This window comes from Mustela putorius, unplaced genomic scaffold (assembly GCF_011764305.1).
Source record: "Mustela putorius furo isolate JIRA1106 unplaced genomic scaffold, ASM1176430v1.1 tig00003858_pilon_pilon_pilon, whole genome shotgun sequence".
NCBI lineage: Eukaryota > Metazoa > Chordata > Mammalia > Carnivora > Mustelidae > Mustela > Mustela putorius.
This window is the reverse complement of record NW_025422010.1, coordinates 17957855-17973003: the sequence shown is the minus strand read 5'-3', so window position 1 is coordinate 17973003 and position 15149 is coordinate 17957855. Positions and strand designations below refer to the sequence as shown.

General features: G+C 37.7%; 1 protein-coding gene across 10 annotated transcripts in view; it reads left to right on the top strand.

Moving 5' to 3' along the window:
* ESCO1 (establishment of sister chromatid cohesion N-acetyltransferase 1) overlaps nt 1-15149 on the top strand; it is an 85913-nt gene that overhangs the window by 57825 nt on the left and 12939 nt on the right. The gene's annotated exons all lie outside the window — the stretch shown is intronic.

The following is a 15149-nucleotide window of genomic DNA, read 5'->3' as shown; positions in this document are numbered from 1 at the left end:
CTTGATACCTGGCTCCATCATGACCTGACCTAAAGGTAGACACTTAACTATCTGAGCCACCCAGGTGCTCCAGGAATAGAGATTTTAAAATCTTGGGAATGGGAAAGAAATCTGAAGCAAAGTTGCATTGGTCTTTAGAACTGTACTCTGGCATCAGTAGGAGGGACTGAGAGCCAGGTCAGAGAATGGTCTGAGTTTCCTTTAGTTTCTCTGCTTAAAGGTAAGGCTGTCATACCCTGTGTTGAAAATTGAGAAATAGTCTTTAGAAACAGGTAGAAATTTGTTACATAAAAATTATTTTAAAAAAAATTACCAAACATTTTATTTCTCAAGTTTTTATCTTTTCCCTGACCCTGATTTTTAATTTTTTTACTTTGTTGTATCTTAAAGACATAGAATATTGTGGTAAATAAATATAGAATGGGAGCAGCACTTCCAGATCTTAGTCAGAAATTAATCTTGCTTCGGTATGGAGAGCCACGTAGTGGAGGAAAAATGCCTTTAGAATGAATGTTATATGCAATAAGCTTTTACATTTTTTTTTTAAGATTTTATTTATTTATTTGACATACAGAGATCACAGGCAGGCAAAGAGGTAGCAGAGAGAGAGGGGGAAGCAGGCTCCCTGCCAAGCAGAGAGCCCAATGCAGGGCTCGATCCCAGGGCCCTGGGATCACGACCTGAGCAGAAGGCAGAGGCTTTAACCCACTGAGTCACCCAAGCACCCCAAGCTTTTACATTTTTAAAAAGAGTTTACAAACTCTAGGGGAGGGAAAACCTATAATGTATCTAGTGGCAAGTAAAAACTTCTTTTAATCTGTTCTTCCTCTGTTTTTCCCCATTCTGGAAATGGTGCCACCATTTAACTTATTTCCTCAGACTGAAAACTTCAGAATGATCCTTCAGTTTTCTTTTTGCTCTCCATATACTCAAAGAAGTATACTCAAAGTATACTCCTATACTTAACATTAGTAAATCTCACCTTCAGAATAGATTTCAGATCCTTCCACTTCTATCATGTCCACTGCTTCTACTCTAAACCAAGCTGTCATCATTTCCTGCCTAGTTATGCCTCCTAACTGCTTTCCCAGCTTCCATTATGGTCTTTGTCTCAGCCATAAAAACTTAAATCAGATTATATCCTTCCTTTATTTAAAATTCTTCAGCAAATTCTCATCACACACAGACTAAAATCCAGGGTGTTTACTGTGGCATCAAGGCCTCATATACTCCAGCTTCTCAACACTCTTACCATTACGTGCTATATTGCATTCATACATATCTTTCTTTTGTTCCTGAACCACTCCAGCTACATTTCATTCTTAGTGTGTTTGTACTTACTTTACCTTTTCCTGGACTTTTCTTCTCTCAGATCTTCTACACCAGCTCTCTTCATTTAGGTCTTAAAATCTCAGAGATGCCCTCCCTGAACACCCAATACAAAGTGGCTCCCTCTCTCTCTACTCCAGCAGTATTAGTGTCTTCTTTTGATCCTTTTCCACACTGAAAATTTGTTTGGTATTTCTCCCACTGGAGTAGAAGCTTTGTCAGAGAAGGGTCCTTGAATAGCACCTGCCAATGTGCAGTAGGCGCTCTACAAATGAGTAGATTTGATTGGAAGCTGCACAACAAGAGTGTTTGAGTCTCAGTTATCTTGTATAAAAATAATACTACACCAGAAAATTTTTCTGGGCTTTGGCAACTCTGATATTTATTGACTAGGAATTGATACTATAAATATCTTTTGAGGGGACATTAAATATATTGTGTATATTTGATAGAAGTTAGGCAAAATAAGACTATTATTAACATACTTCGAAATACGTAAAAGCAGTCCAAATTTGAATTCACTAGCAGTTAAAGCTTTATTAAGTATGTTGCATTTAGAATTGTATACCTGACTGAATTTAGGTGTTGACATGGTTCATTCCTCAATTAGAAAAGTAGTAAAAGTAATTTAGCTACTTTTCTTATATGTAAAAGGTTATTATAGATCATCTTATATCAGTGGTTTTTCTTTAGTTTCTTTTTGAAATTTTACATAAGATTTATTTTCCTTTATATATAAAAATAAGTCTAATCTTTCTGGTACAGCATGTACATTTTTGGAAGTTTCGGTTTCTCTGTGGAAATTCTTTTCACATAGTTCATTTATCTTCTTTTTTTTTTCTTTTTAAGATTTTATTTATTTATTTGACAGAGCACAAGCAGGAGGAGCAGCATGGAGAGGGAAAAGCAGGCTCCCAATGCAGGGCCTGATCGCAGGACCCTGAGATCATGACCTAAGCCAAAGATAGACACTTAACTGACTGAGCCACCCAGGTGCCCGTGGTTTGTGCATCTTGTCCTTTAAAATCTTTAACATTTATTACAGAAATTTTCAAGTTCTTTTCTGCTGATTCAAACATGTGAGTTTCACTGGGCCTGTTTCTATTGACTTTTTTTTTGATCTTGGATCATAATTTCCCAGTTCTGTCCATGGTCTCATTAAGTTTTATTTTTAATAGACTTATTATTTATTGTTTTTTTCTGTGCTGATAAAAACAATTTTTTATTACTATGTTCAGTTAGCCAGCATATAGTACATCATTAGTTTTTGATAGAGTGTTCAGTGAATCATTAGTTGCATATAACACCCAGGGCCCATTACCACATGTGCCCTCCTTATTAATACCCATCACCTGGTTTCCCATCTCCCACTGTAACCCTCAGTTTGGGTCCCAGAGTCCATGGTTTGTTTCCATCTCTGATTTCTTCTGATTTCATTTTCCCTCCCTTCCCCTCTGGTAATAGGCTTAAAAAAAAAAAAGTATTTATTTATTTGAGAGAGCATGAGAGAGAGCACAAGTGGGGGCTGGGGAGGGGGAGAAAGAGAGGGAGAATCAGGCTCCCCGCTGAGCAGGGAGTGCAACGCAGGGCCTGATCCTAGAACTCTGGGATCGTGACTTGAGCCAAAGGCAGGCAGACACTTAACTGAGTAAGCCCCCCAGGTGCCCCTTAATAGAGGTTCATAGCAAAATTAAGTAGAAAGTACGGAGACTTCCCATATATTACTTTTTTCCCCGTCACACACATGTTCAGTTTCCTCATACCAATACATTTATTAAAATTGATGAACCTATACTGACACACCATTATTATTCAGAGTACATAGTTTTTATTAGGGTCCACTCGGTGTTGTTCCATGGGGTCTGAAAAATTTATAATGACACGTGTCCATACTAGTATCATACAAAAAGTTTCACTGCCCTTAAAATCCTCTGTTCTCTTCCTGTTTACCCCTGCCTTCCTACTAACTCCTGGAAAATAATTGATCTTTTATACTGTCTGCCTATTTTTACCTTTTCCAGAATGCTATATGGTTGGAATCATACAGTGTATAGTTTTCTTCATAATTGAGTTCTTTCACTTAGTAATATGCAATTAAAGTTACTCCGTATCTTGGGGCGCCTGGGTGGCTCAGTGGATTAAAGCTTTTGCCCTCGGTTCAGGTCATGATCCCAGGGTCCTGGGATCGAGCCCCATATCAGGCTCTCTGTCTCTGCCTGCCTATCCCCTGCTTGTGATCTCTATCAAATAAATAAATAAAATCTTAAAAAAAAAAAAAGAAAATTACTCCGTATCTTTTGATGGCTTGATAGCTCATTTCTTTTTAGTGCTGAATAATATTCTGTTATTCATTTATCTATTTAATTCATATTCTATATTTTATTTATCTATTCACCTATTGAAGAATATCTTGTTGATTGCTTCCAAGTTGTGGCAATTAGGAATAAAGTTGCTATGAACAGCCATGTGCAGGTCCAGGCTTTTGTGTGGAGATAAATTTTGAACTCCTTTTTATAAATACTGAGGAATGTGATTGCTGGGTTGTATGTTAGGAGTAAATATAGTTATATGAGAAACTGCCAAACTGTTCCTTAGTGGCTCTATCATTTGGTATTCTCACTGGCAGTGAATGAGATTTCCTCTTGTTCCACCTCCTTGCCAGCCTGTGGTGTTGTCATTGTTTTGGATTTTGGCTGTTCTAATGGGCGTGTGGTGGTATCTCTCATTTTAATTTGTATTTCCCTGATGACCTATGATGGGGAATATTTTTCATATGCTTATTTGCAATCTGTATATCTTCTCTAGTGATGTGTTTGTATGGGTCTTTGGCCCACTTTTTAGTTTGGTTGGTTGTTTTTTCTTATTGTTGAGTTTTAAGAATTCTTCATATCTTTCAGGTAATAGCCCTTATCAACTGTCTCTTATAAATATTTTTTCCTAGCCTGCAGCTTATCTTCTCATGTTCTTGATGGTGTCTTTTGTAGAGTAGAACTTTTTTTTTTTTTAAGATTTTTATTTATCTATTTGACAGAGATCACAGAAGGCAGAGAGGCAGGCAGAGGGAGGGGGAAGCATGCTCCCCGCTGAGCAAAGAACTCCCCCATGCAGGATTCGATCCCAGGATCCTGGAATCATGACCTGAGCTGAAGGCAGAGGCTTTAACCCACTGAGCCACCCAGGTGCCCTGAGTAGAACTTTTTAATTTTAATGAAGTGCAGTGCCATTGGTGTTATATCTAAAAAGTCATTGCCGGGGCACCTGGGTGGCTTAGTGGGTTAAGCCTCTGCCTTGGCCTCAGATTATGATTCCCGGGTCCTGGGATTAAGCCCCACATTGGGCTCTCTGCTCAGCAGGGAGTCTGCTTCCCTTCATCTCTCTGCCTGCCTCTCTGCATACTTGTGATCTCTTTTCCTCTGTCAAATAAATAAAATCTTAAAAATTAAAAAATTTAAAAAAATAAAAAGTCATTGCCACACTGAAGGTTATGTGGATTTCTTCTTTGTTATTATCCAGGAGTTTTATAGTTTTGCTTTTTACATTTAGTTCTATGATTCATTTTGAGTTAATTTTTGTGAAGGGTGTGAAGTCTATACCTAAATTAACTTTTTTTTGTATGTGGGTGTCCAGTTTCAGCAACACTTGTTGAAAACTGTCTTGTCTCTGTCGCATTGCAATTGCTTTTTTTTTTTTTTTTTTTAAGATTGAAGCAGAAAACCTTAGGCAGGGCTTCATCCCAGGACCCTGGGATCATGACCTGAGACGAAGGCAGAGACTTTAACCCACTGAGCCACCCAGGCGCCCCACATGTAACTTTTTTATTTTATTTTTTAAAGTAAATTCTACCCCCAACAGGTGGCCTGAACTCATGACCCCAAGATCAAGAGTCCCATGCTTTATGGACTGGGCCAGCCAGGCACCCCAAGTATGTGACTCTTGATTTCACAGTTGTGAATTCAAAACCCATGTTGGGCATAGTGCTTACTTAAAAAAAAAAAAAAAAAAAAAAAAGAATGGAATTGGGATGAAATTTTAGTTTGTTTTCCCATACATTTTGGTTTTTAATGTTTTGAGGTTGGGATCAGGTGCCTCTCTTCAGAAGAAATCGAGGATCTAAACTTTATCTAAACTTCACTACACTAAACCTAACTCATTACACCTTCCAATTCAACTCAGCAGATGTCCCTGTGAGAGAACTGGTAGAGAATTTTCTGTGTTTGAAGCTCCTCCATATTTCAGATAACCATGTTAACTCACTTAGCCATTAAAATTTTGTTTTTTCTTTCCCAGCAGGATACTCTTCTCCTTTTCCTCTGCCTATGGCAGTTCTTTCTTTCCTGCTCATGCTTGCAGGTGTGGTCAGTGTCTTAGGATAAAAATAGCTGCTGGTCTCTGCTCACCTAGGAAGGGTTAGTTCATCCCTAGAAGTCAATCCATAGTTCTTCAATGCTTTTAAAGAAAACGTAACTTTGAGTTTATTGCTTATTTTCTTATTAAAAGAGGAACAGTGATCTACTGTGACCTGCTTTATCCTAGTTGGGAATGTAATTCCCACAGCTGTACATTTTGAGAACATTTTTCAATAATGGAGGCTCCATTTATATTTGGGTATAGGAGTGAGGGGAGTTTGGACCATGAGTTTTAAAAAATTATGACCAATATTGAGGAGGTCAGTATACTTGTGCCCTAAGCCCCACATAATCTTGAGGTAAGATTTACATCAAATAAAATATTTCTTACATTCTGGAAAGTTATTACATATGTTAAAAAGTGCTTAACTAAATAGGTCAGGCCTAATAAAGACCGATATAGGATTCCGTGGTGTTTGAGAATGATAGGAGAGAAGAGAGACTCATAATTCCTCTAGTTTGACTTTGTATGAGGTGTGACCCAAGGATTTCTTATGAGAAACACTCCTATCGTAGTAGATTTTGATATTGTAATTACAATAGAAGTTTTTTTAACTGACAGAATTGGGAGAATTAGGTCATTTAATCAGAAAAGCTGATTCAGGTGGACCCTTGATATTAGAATACCCAAATAGCAGCTTTTATGATTTATCATAAGGCTATATATTAAGAAGTCCGGAGGTGTGTAGTTACAGGGTTGTTCCATCCAGCAGTTTAGCCATATCATGAGTGCTGGCTATTTCTCAGTCAGTGCTTGCCACTCCTAAGGTATTGACTTTCTGGCTTCAGGACCACTTCTTGGTCCTTAAAGTAGACAGCTGTAGTCCAGGTACCAGGTTCAAATTTAAAGCAAGAATGTTAGTCGGTGGGGTACCTGGTTGGCTTAGCTGTTAAGCGTCTGCCTTTGGCTCAGGTCGTGATCCTGGGGTCTTGGGATTGAGCCCTGCATCGGGCTCCCTGCTCAGTAGGGAGCCTGCTTCTTTCTCTCCAACAACCCCTGCTTGTGTTCCCTCTCTTGCTGTGTGTCTCTCTCTGTCAAATAAATAAATAAAAATCTTAAAAAAAAAAAAAAATAGAGCAAGAGCTTAACATTGCAAAGCAATCTGAGAATCTGGGTATAGAATTATTCTTGTTATATTTTTGATTTTTAAAAGACACTTGGCCTATTTTGCTTTTTGCCAGCATGGTCTATTGATGCTCATTAAAACAACTATCTTTCTACTATTTAGTTAATACTTGATTACATTTTATAGTAAAAATAATAAATAGGGGTGCCTGGGTGGCTCAATTGGTTAAGCATCTGTCTTTGACTAAGGTATGATCCTAGGGCCCTGGGATTGAGCCCTACTGTAGGGCTCCCTGCTCCCTGGGGAGTCTGCTTTTCCCTCTCATTCTCCCTTTGTGCGTGTTCTCTCTCAAATAAATAAATAAAATCTTTAAAAAAATAATAAATTGGAATAAATAAGTTTAGGAACAAATGATACTTGGTAATCCTGTCTCACTCAGGTGTGGAATAACAAGGTAGTTTACTCGTTGTGAGTCTGTCCATGTGCTCCAGGTATTAGTTTCTTTTACCTAGGGAAAAGTGAGTATTAGTTAATCCAGCAAGTTACTTAAGTGGAGATCAGTTAAGAAAGTTACCACCATATAGTAAAATACCCTGTTATTTTATCTGGGAAAATGTTATGCTGTTTAGAACATAATAAAGCATCTCTCATGAAAACCTTTTTCTTAGGACTTCATTTTCACCATTCCCTGAGACAAATTTATTATTAATAAAAAATGTACATAACAGGATGTTTGAGAAATGGGAAGTAACTTAAAAAATAGATGTTCCTCTCTAAATCTTTGGGTTCTTTTCAAAATGTGTTTTTTTTTTTAAAGATTCATTTATTTTATTTTTATTTTTTTAAAAGATTTTATTTATTTATTTGACAGACAGAGATCACAAGTAGGCAGAGAGAAAGGAGGAAGCAGGCTCCCTGCTGAGCAGAGAGGCTTGATCCTAGGACCCTGAGATCATGACCTGAGCCAAAGACACAGACTTTAACCCACTGAGACATCCAGGTGCCCCAAGATTCGTTTATTTTAGAGAGAGAATGTGCATGCATGTGCCAGCATGGGGGCAGAAGGGGAGCATCTGAAGCAGACTTCCTGCTGAGGGCAGAGCCCATGACCCTGAGATCATGATATGAGCCAAAACCAAGAGTCAGACACTTAACTGACAGAGCCACCCAGGTGCCTCCAAAATAATTTTTAAAGTTGCATTTCAGTTTCATATGGTCTTTAATTATGAAAAGGCATTATTGTGAAATTTTTAAATTATATATTATCATTGTATTACCCACAAGAAAAAACACTTAGGGACGCCTGGGTGGCTCAGTCGTTGGGCGTCTGCCTTCAGCTCGGGTCCTAATCCCCAGGGTCCTGGGATTGGGTCTCATGTCGGGCTCTCTGCTTGGCGAGAAGCCTGCTCCTCCCTCTCCCACTCCCCCTGCTTGTGTTCCCTCTCTCACTGTCTCTCTCTGTCAAATAAATAAAATCTTAAAAAAAAAAAATTAAATACTTTGTTCTTTTAAGGGCACTTGTTCTTCAAACTTTTTCTGTGGAGAAAATTTTCTTTTCATATTCTTTTCCTTAAAAAAATTATAATTTAGGTAAATGAAAGAGTGGCCTTCAAATTTTTTATTCTTCAACTTATTAAAAATTTTTGAAAAGCAGTATATATACTTGGAAATGAAAATGTTACTAATAATTACTAGATAGAAAATGAAAAGTGAAAGCCTCCTTACCTCTAAACTCTTTCTGGTCCCATTCTCCAGTGATAAAGCACTTTTGTCTGAGTGTTTACAGTGTAACTGAAATAAATCAAGCTATGTATGTATAGTTTATATTTAGGAAGCTGTATATAAATGTGTGGGTAAAATCTTTTCTTCCAATTTTTATTATTTTTAAGTTCTGTCAGTTGCCTTTAATTCTATTTTTTAAAAGATCTTATTTATTTATTTATTTATTTGTCAGAGAGAGAGAGAGAGAGAGCACGTGCTTGCACTCAAGCAGGCACAGTGGCAGGCAGAGGGAGAGGGAGAAAACAGGCTCCCCCACTGATCAAGGAGCCTGGTGCGGGGCTCGATCCCAGGACCCTGGGATCATGACCTAAGGCAGTGGCTTAACCAACTGAACCACCCAGGTGTCCCTGCTTTTTAGTATTTATAAACATTTGACTCCTTGATGCTTCTATTATTCCCCTCTCAACCTTCCAGTTTCTCAGTTGTAGTTAATTATTGTAGGTATTCTGTAAGTATTAAATTAATTCACTGTTAACCATTGAAGTAGTTTTCATTCCTCTCTTACGGATTGCAAAACAGGCACAGAAGGATTAAGCTTTTGCTTTCATAAAGAGAGGCTTTGATTCTTCAAGCATGTACCATCCTTTCAAAAATAAATATTTATAATGTACTTGATTTACTGTGCTCTGAGCTTGGGATGTAGTGGTGTGTCAAATGAGGTCTTGGTCCTTTTGTAGTTTATGGTCCATATGGTGTTTTTCATTATAAAACCTCGACAACCTAGGCATCCTAAAACTCCAGATCCCTGTAGCTTCTATCATTCCTAGATCAAAGAGAATTGGTCCTAGAATACAGGATTTACCAAAACAAATAATTCTACTGGAGGACTAGAAGTTTTCAGGGGTTCTAGCTTTTACTCATTCAGCTTAAATATTGTAGGAAACCAGAAAAATCTTGCTGTCGTAATATATCTAAAAAATGAAAAGTCCATAAAGTGTCTTTAGAATAGAGTCAGATTTTCCCAATGTGAAACTTAAATTCCTATATAAATTATTTTATATGTAGGAGATACAATAATAACAATAACACAACACAAATGACATTAATTAAAGGCTTCCTGTCTACCAGTGGCTGATCCAACTTTTTACTTATATAGAACTCCTTATTTTTTTTAGCAAATCATGAAGTAGTTACAGTTAATTTATAAATGAGGAAATAACGCAGAAAGAAGGATATGTATTTGCCTAACATCACATAGGTACTAAGTAATGAAATTAGCTCTAGAGTCCTTTTATAGTAGACTGTAGGTTTTTGCTTTTTATTTGAACTCCAACAAAATATATTGTGTATATGATTATAATTTAGCTCAGAGAAATCAGTTGACCCCAGTTTTAAACTAAAGTCCGCTCAGATGATCTTCTGTATTCTTTCAAATTTTTAAAAACACAAAGGTTTTAAGTGACAAGACACATTTCTTTATAATACGAAATTGGCATCCATGTTATGACGTATATATATTTTTGTTTTTGCTGTTGTCCATCCTGCCTGTTATATACAGCTGCCAAATTCATCTTCATTTGGTTCAAGTACAGTCATGACTTTTGCTTATCTAAAATCTTTCTTGATTTCTCCCTATTTCTACTAGGCATTCATGGCCCAGCCAGCATTATTGGTTCTTGTCTGCCCTTGTAAATGTATTTCTCATTTCCTTATAAATTCTCTTCTCTAGCAAAATTGATACACTCATTGTCTTTTGCATTGCTTTAATTTTTCCACCTCTAGTTTTTAGTTTGTACATTCTTCTACCAGGAATGCCTTCCCATTCTCATCATACTCTTCAAGGGGAAATACCATCCCTTCTGTGAAACATTTTTGGGTTTCTCTTTAAGCCCAAAAGGGTTTTTCTTGGCTCAAAATCGTTGTAATACTTTTTAAAATACTTGCTTTCTCTTGGAAGTTCATGCTTCAATTTGTTAACTTCTGTTTTTTAGAATTAAGAAATGTATTAAATATGCATATTGGTTGTAAGACTAATTCTGGATTCAGAAACATAAAAAGTTGAGTTTGAATCAAGGAAAACTTCCTTTCAACCATAGAAGTATATGGATTGCACCTTCTGTTACAGATAATTGTATTATGTATTTTTCCTATTCAGTTTTTAAGATTCTTGAGATCAGTGCGGCAAAATAGTGAGCTTTAATTACATTAGAAAGATGTGGTTTTCTAGTGAGCCTCTTACTAGTTATGTGACCATAGCAAGTTAACTAAACCTTTTTCACTTGTTTTTTTTTTTTTTAATCTGTAAAAAGTTTAAAAAAGTCTTATGAGGTAATTTTTTACGCTATTTGTTATTCAAACTTCATTACTATATTCCATAGTTTAAAAGTTATTATTAAGGGGCACCTGGGTGGCTCAGTGGGTTGAGCCTCTGCCTTTGGCTCAGGTCGTGATCTCAGGGTCCTGAGATCGAGCCCCACATCGGGCTCTCTGCTCAACAGGGAGCCTGCTTCCTTCTCTCTCTCTGCCTGCCTCTCTGCCTGCTTGTGATCTCTGTCTTTCAAGTAAATAAATAAAATCTTAAAATAAAAAGTTATTATTAAGGGGCGCCTGGGTGGCTCAGTGGGTTAAAGCCTCTGCCTTCAGCTCAGGTCATGATCCCAGGGTACTGGGATCGAGCCCCGCATCGGGCTCTCTGCTCAGCGGGGAGCCTGCTTCCTCCTCTCTCCCTGCCTGCTTCTCTGTGATCTCCGTCTGTCAAATAAATAAATAAAATATTTTAAAAAAGTTATTATTAAAATTATTATTAAATTTTAAAAATTACTACTAAAAAGATCATTTTTTTCCATTATGTAGGATTACAGGCAACACAAGAGACAGATAAGTAAACATATCTAAATCATACGGAAAGTGCTACAGTAGTAATACATACAGGGTACTGTCTGAAGATAGAGCTTAAGGATATCCAACAAAGGTTGGAAAAGTGAGGTTAATACTTAAGTAGAGTCGGAAAGGACAAGTTAGGAGTCCTTTGTGTCCAGGAGAGTGTAGAGCAGAGGTATTGGACTAGAAGAATAATGGGTGTAAAAGTTGGGATATTTTAAGTATTATGACCCATGACTGGGTCATGTGTTAGGAAAGCTTCAAGAGAGGGAGCTTGAAGAGGTAGATGAGGAGCTAGATCAGAAATGATCTGGTGAAGGTATCGCAGATAAGGGCACCTGAGTTGGCTCAGTTGGTTAAGCATCTGCCTTCAGCTCAGGTCACGATCCCAGAGTCCTGGGATCAAGTGCCATGTCCAGCTCCCTGCTCAGTAGGGAGTCTGCTTCTCCCTCCCTCCCTTTTTCCCTCCCCTTGCTCATGGGCTTGCTCGCTCACTCGCTTGCTCTCAAATAAATAAAATCTTTAAAAAAAAAGAAAAGAGTATCACAGATGAAAAAACCTACAAGAAAATGCTGTTACCATAATGATAGTAATATTATTTATTGGGTGTTTATTATTTGTGTTAGGCACTGTGCTTAGTATTTTATCATGTTTTTTCAGCTTCTCAAAAAATTTGTATTACAGTTTTTAAAAAAAATTTTTTTAGTTTTTAAAGATTTTATTTATTTATTTGACAGAGAGATTACAAGTAGAGAGGCAGGCAGAGAGAGAGAGAGGAGGAAGCAGGCTCCCCGCTGAGCAGAGAGCCCGATGCGGCTCAATCCCAGGACCCTGAGATCATGACCTGAGCCGAAGGCAGAGGCTTAACCCACTGAGCCACCCAGGTGCCCCTGTATTACAGTTTTTATATACATTTTATAGGCAAGGAAATGAGGGTTTAGAGAGGTTAAGTAATTGGCCCAAGGCAACACAGCTAGTAAATAGCAGAGTCTGGACTTGAATCTTGGTATCACTGATTTTTAAAGTCTTTATCTCTTTTTGGTGCTCCCTAGATCAGTGGTGTGCACACATGGTAGGTGTTCAGTACATATTTCTTGAATTGACTGAATTTTTTTCACCTAATTGCCATTTAATTATTTGACTTCATACTTCATAGTTCAGTGAAGGTCACACCGAGTAGAAACATATCTCTATCAGTAATGCTGATAATATATGATTATTTTCACACAAACACACACACACACAGGTCCATACACGCACTTAAAACCAGCTGCTTGGGATAGTTAAGTATATTAATACCTTTATTACACCATTTTACAAAAGTAGAATAACTAGGAAATATAGACAAGCTAAAAGGAAAAAAACTAAATCACTCATTTAAAAGATGAAAAGATTACTGTTTTTTACATAAAAGTTATTTAAAGAATATAACCACGCCTTAAGAAAAATCAGTTAATTCCTTAATATCAGATGTTTCCTTAGAGTTCAAAGCTCTCCAAGTACAGTTTCTGTACTGTTCATTTGTTTGAATTAAGATCCATATATTGCGTTTGTTGGTATATCTCTTAGGTCTCTCTTAATTTAAAAGTTTTCCCTCTATGTCTTTTTTCTTAAAATATTGGTAATTTTTTAAAAAGCTGGTTGTTGGTTTTATTTCTCAGGGTATTCTTCCATGGGTATTCTTGTTCAGCCTTTTATTAAAGTGATTAGTATGAACTTCAGTATTTAAAGTTTTTAGTATAAAGTTAGTATTGAAGTGATTAGTATGAAATTGGGGTGTAATTTGCATACAGTTAAATGCACAGAAATTAAATGTTTGGTGAATTTTGACAATTGTATACATCAGTGTATCTGCCACTTAATGTGTTTTGTTTTTGATTAATATATTTTTTAAATGGGAAAAGAGGAGAAATCCTTTCCATTCTTTAGATTCTTAAGTTTCGAGTAAGTACAGTGGCAAAGGAACAACAAATAATCATTGATTGCTATTAGGAATATAAAGCTTTCACAGCCAGATGGGTGAATTAAGAAAATTTGGGGTTTGGAAAATACACTCATTAGCAGAGGGATGTTTGTAACATGTTAGAGCTAAAGGTGAGAAGTTTAAATGCACTGCATTGGAATTTATATTTTTGCAGAAAGCTATCACTGTTTGATTATTCCTCTAAATTGTATGTACCCTTCCCCTACAATCTTTCCCTCTGCCTCAGTTTTTTCAAGCAGCAGATAGTCTCCTCTAAACATTTTTTTAAAAAATTTATTTATTTATTTGACAGAGAGAGAGATCACAAGTAGGCAGAGGGGCAGGCAGAGAGAGAGGGGGAAGCAGGCTCCCAGCTGAGCAGAGAGCCTGACATGAGGCTCGATCCTGGGACCCTGAGATCATGACCCAAGCTGAAGGCAGAGGCTTAACCCACTGAGCCACCCAGGCACCCCTTATCTAAACCTTTTAAAGTCAGGAGGATTGTGTGTGGTTATTAACTCCAAGAAAGAGATAACCACAGTTGAGGCCTATAAATGTCTTGAGTATGTTATTTGCCAGGCATGGCCAACATGCTTCTTTCATCTGTCCATGATGTTGTATTTAACTTAGGGAACTTTATTGATTAACCTGTGCTTTCTTAGAGTAGTGTGCTGATCTTAGTTTGGTATCATTAGGAAGGTAGAATGGAAGTTCCTGAGTGACTACTCTGTGTAAGAAATTATTATTATTATTTTTTAAAGATTTGATTTATTTATTTGACAGAGAGATCACAAGCAGAGAGGCAGGCAGAGGGCGGGGGGAGCGGAAGCATTCTCCCCATCGAGCAGAGAGCCCCCATGTGGGACTCTATCCCCAGGACTCTTGAGACCATGACCTGAGCCAAAGGCAGAGGCCTAACCCACTGAGCCACCCAGGAGCCCTGAGAAATTATTTTAAATACAACCCCTCTTAAAAACTAAGTGATGGAGGTGATGACAGCTATTTTGTACATAGCCTAGATGAGGCATGAGGAAACAGAGTTTGTGATTTGCGCAAGGTCGTATAGCTAGTAACAACAAAACAAGGCTTTAAACCCTGAAAAATTTTTTTTAAGTTTTTATTTATTTATTTGACAGAGACCATAAGCAGGCAGAATGGCAGGCAGAGGGAGTGGTAGAAGCAGGCTTCCTGTTGAGCAGGGTGTCTGACTCGGGGCTCTATCCCAGGATCCTGGGATCATGACCTGAGCTGAAGGCAGTTGCTCAGCTGACTGAGCCACCCACGCACCCTTAAACCCTGAATTTTTACCCCAGAACTGTTTTGGTTTGTTTTTTTAAAGATTTTATTTGTCAGAGAGAGTGCGCACGCACAAAACAGGGAGTAGGAGGCAGAGAAGGAGAAGCAGGCTCCCCACTGAGCAGAACTTGATCCCAGGACTTTGGGAACATGATCTGAGCCAAAGGCAGAAGCTTAACTGACTGAGCCACTCAGGAGTCTCTCTTTCTTCTTATTTTGTTTTGATAATTCAGCTCAGGAACTATCACTTTTTTAAAATTTTTTAAAGATTTTATTTACTTATTTGAGAGAGAGAGAACACAAGCAGGGGGACTGGGAGAGGGAGAATCAGGCTCCCCACTGAGTAGGGAGCCCAGCGCGGGGCTAGATCATGGGATCGTGACCTGAGCCAAAGGGAGACGCTTAACTGACTGAGCCACCCAGGCACTTAAGACTTTCTTAAAAGTGGAGGTTACTTAAAATTTCCAGTTCCTCATTGAATTTGTA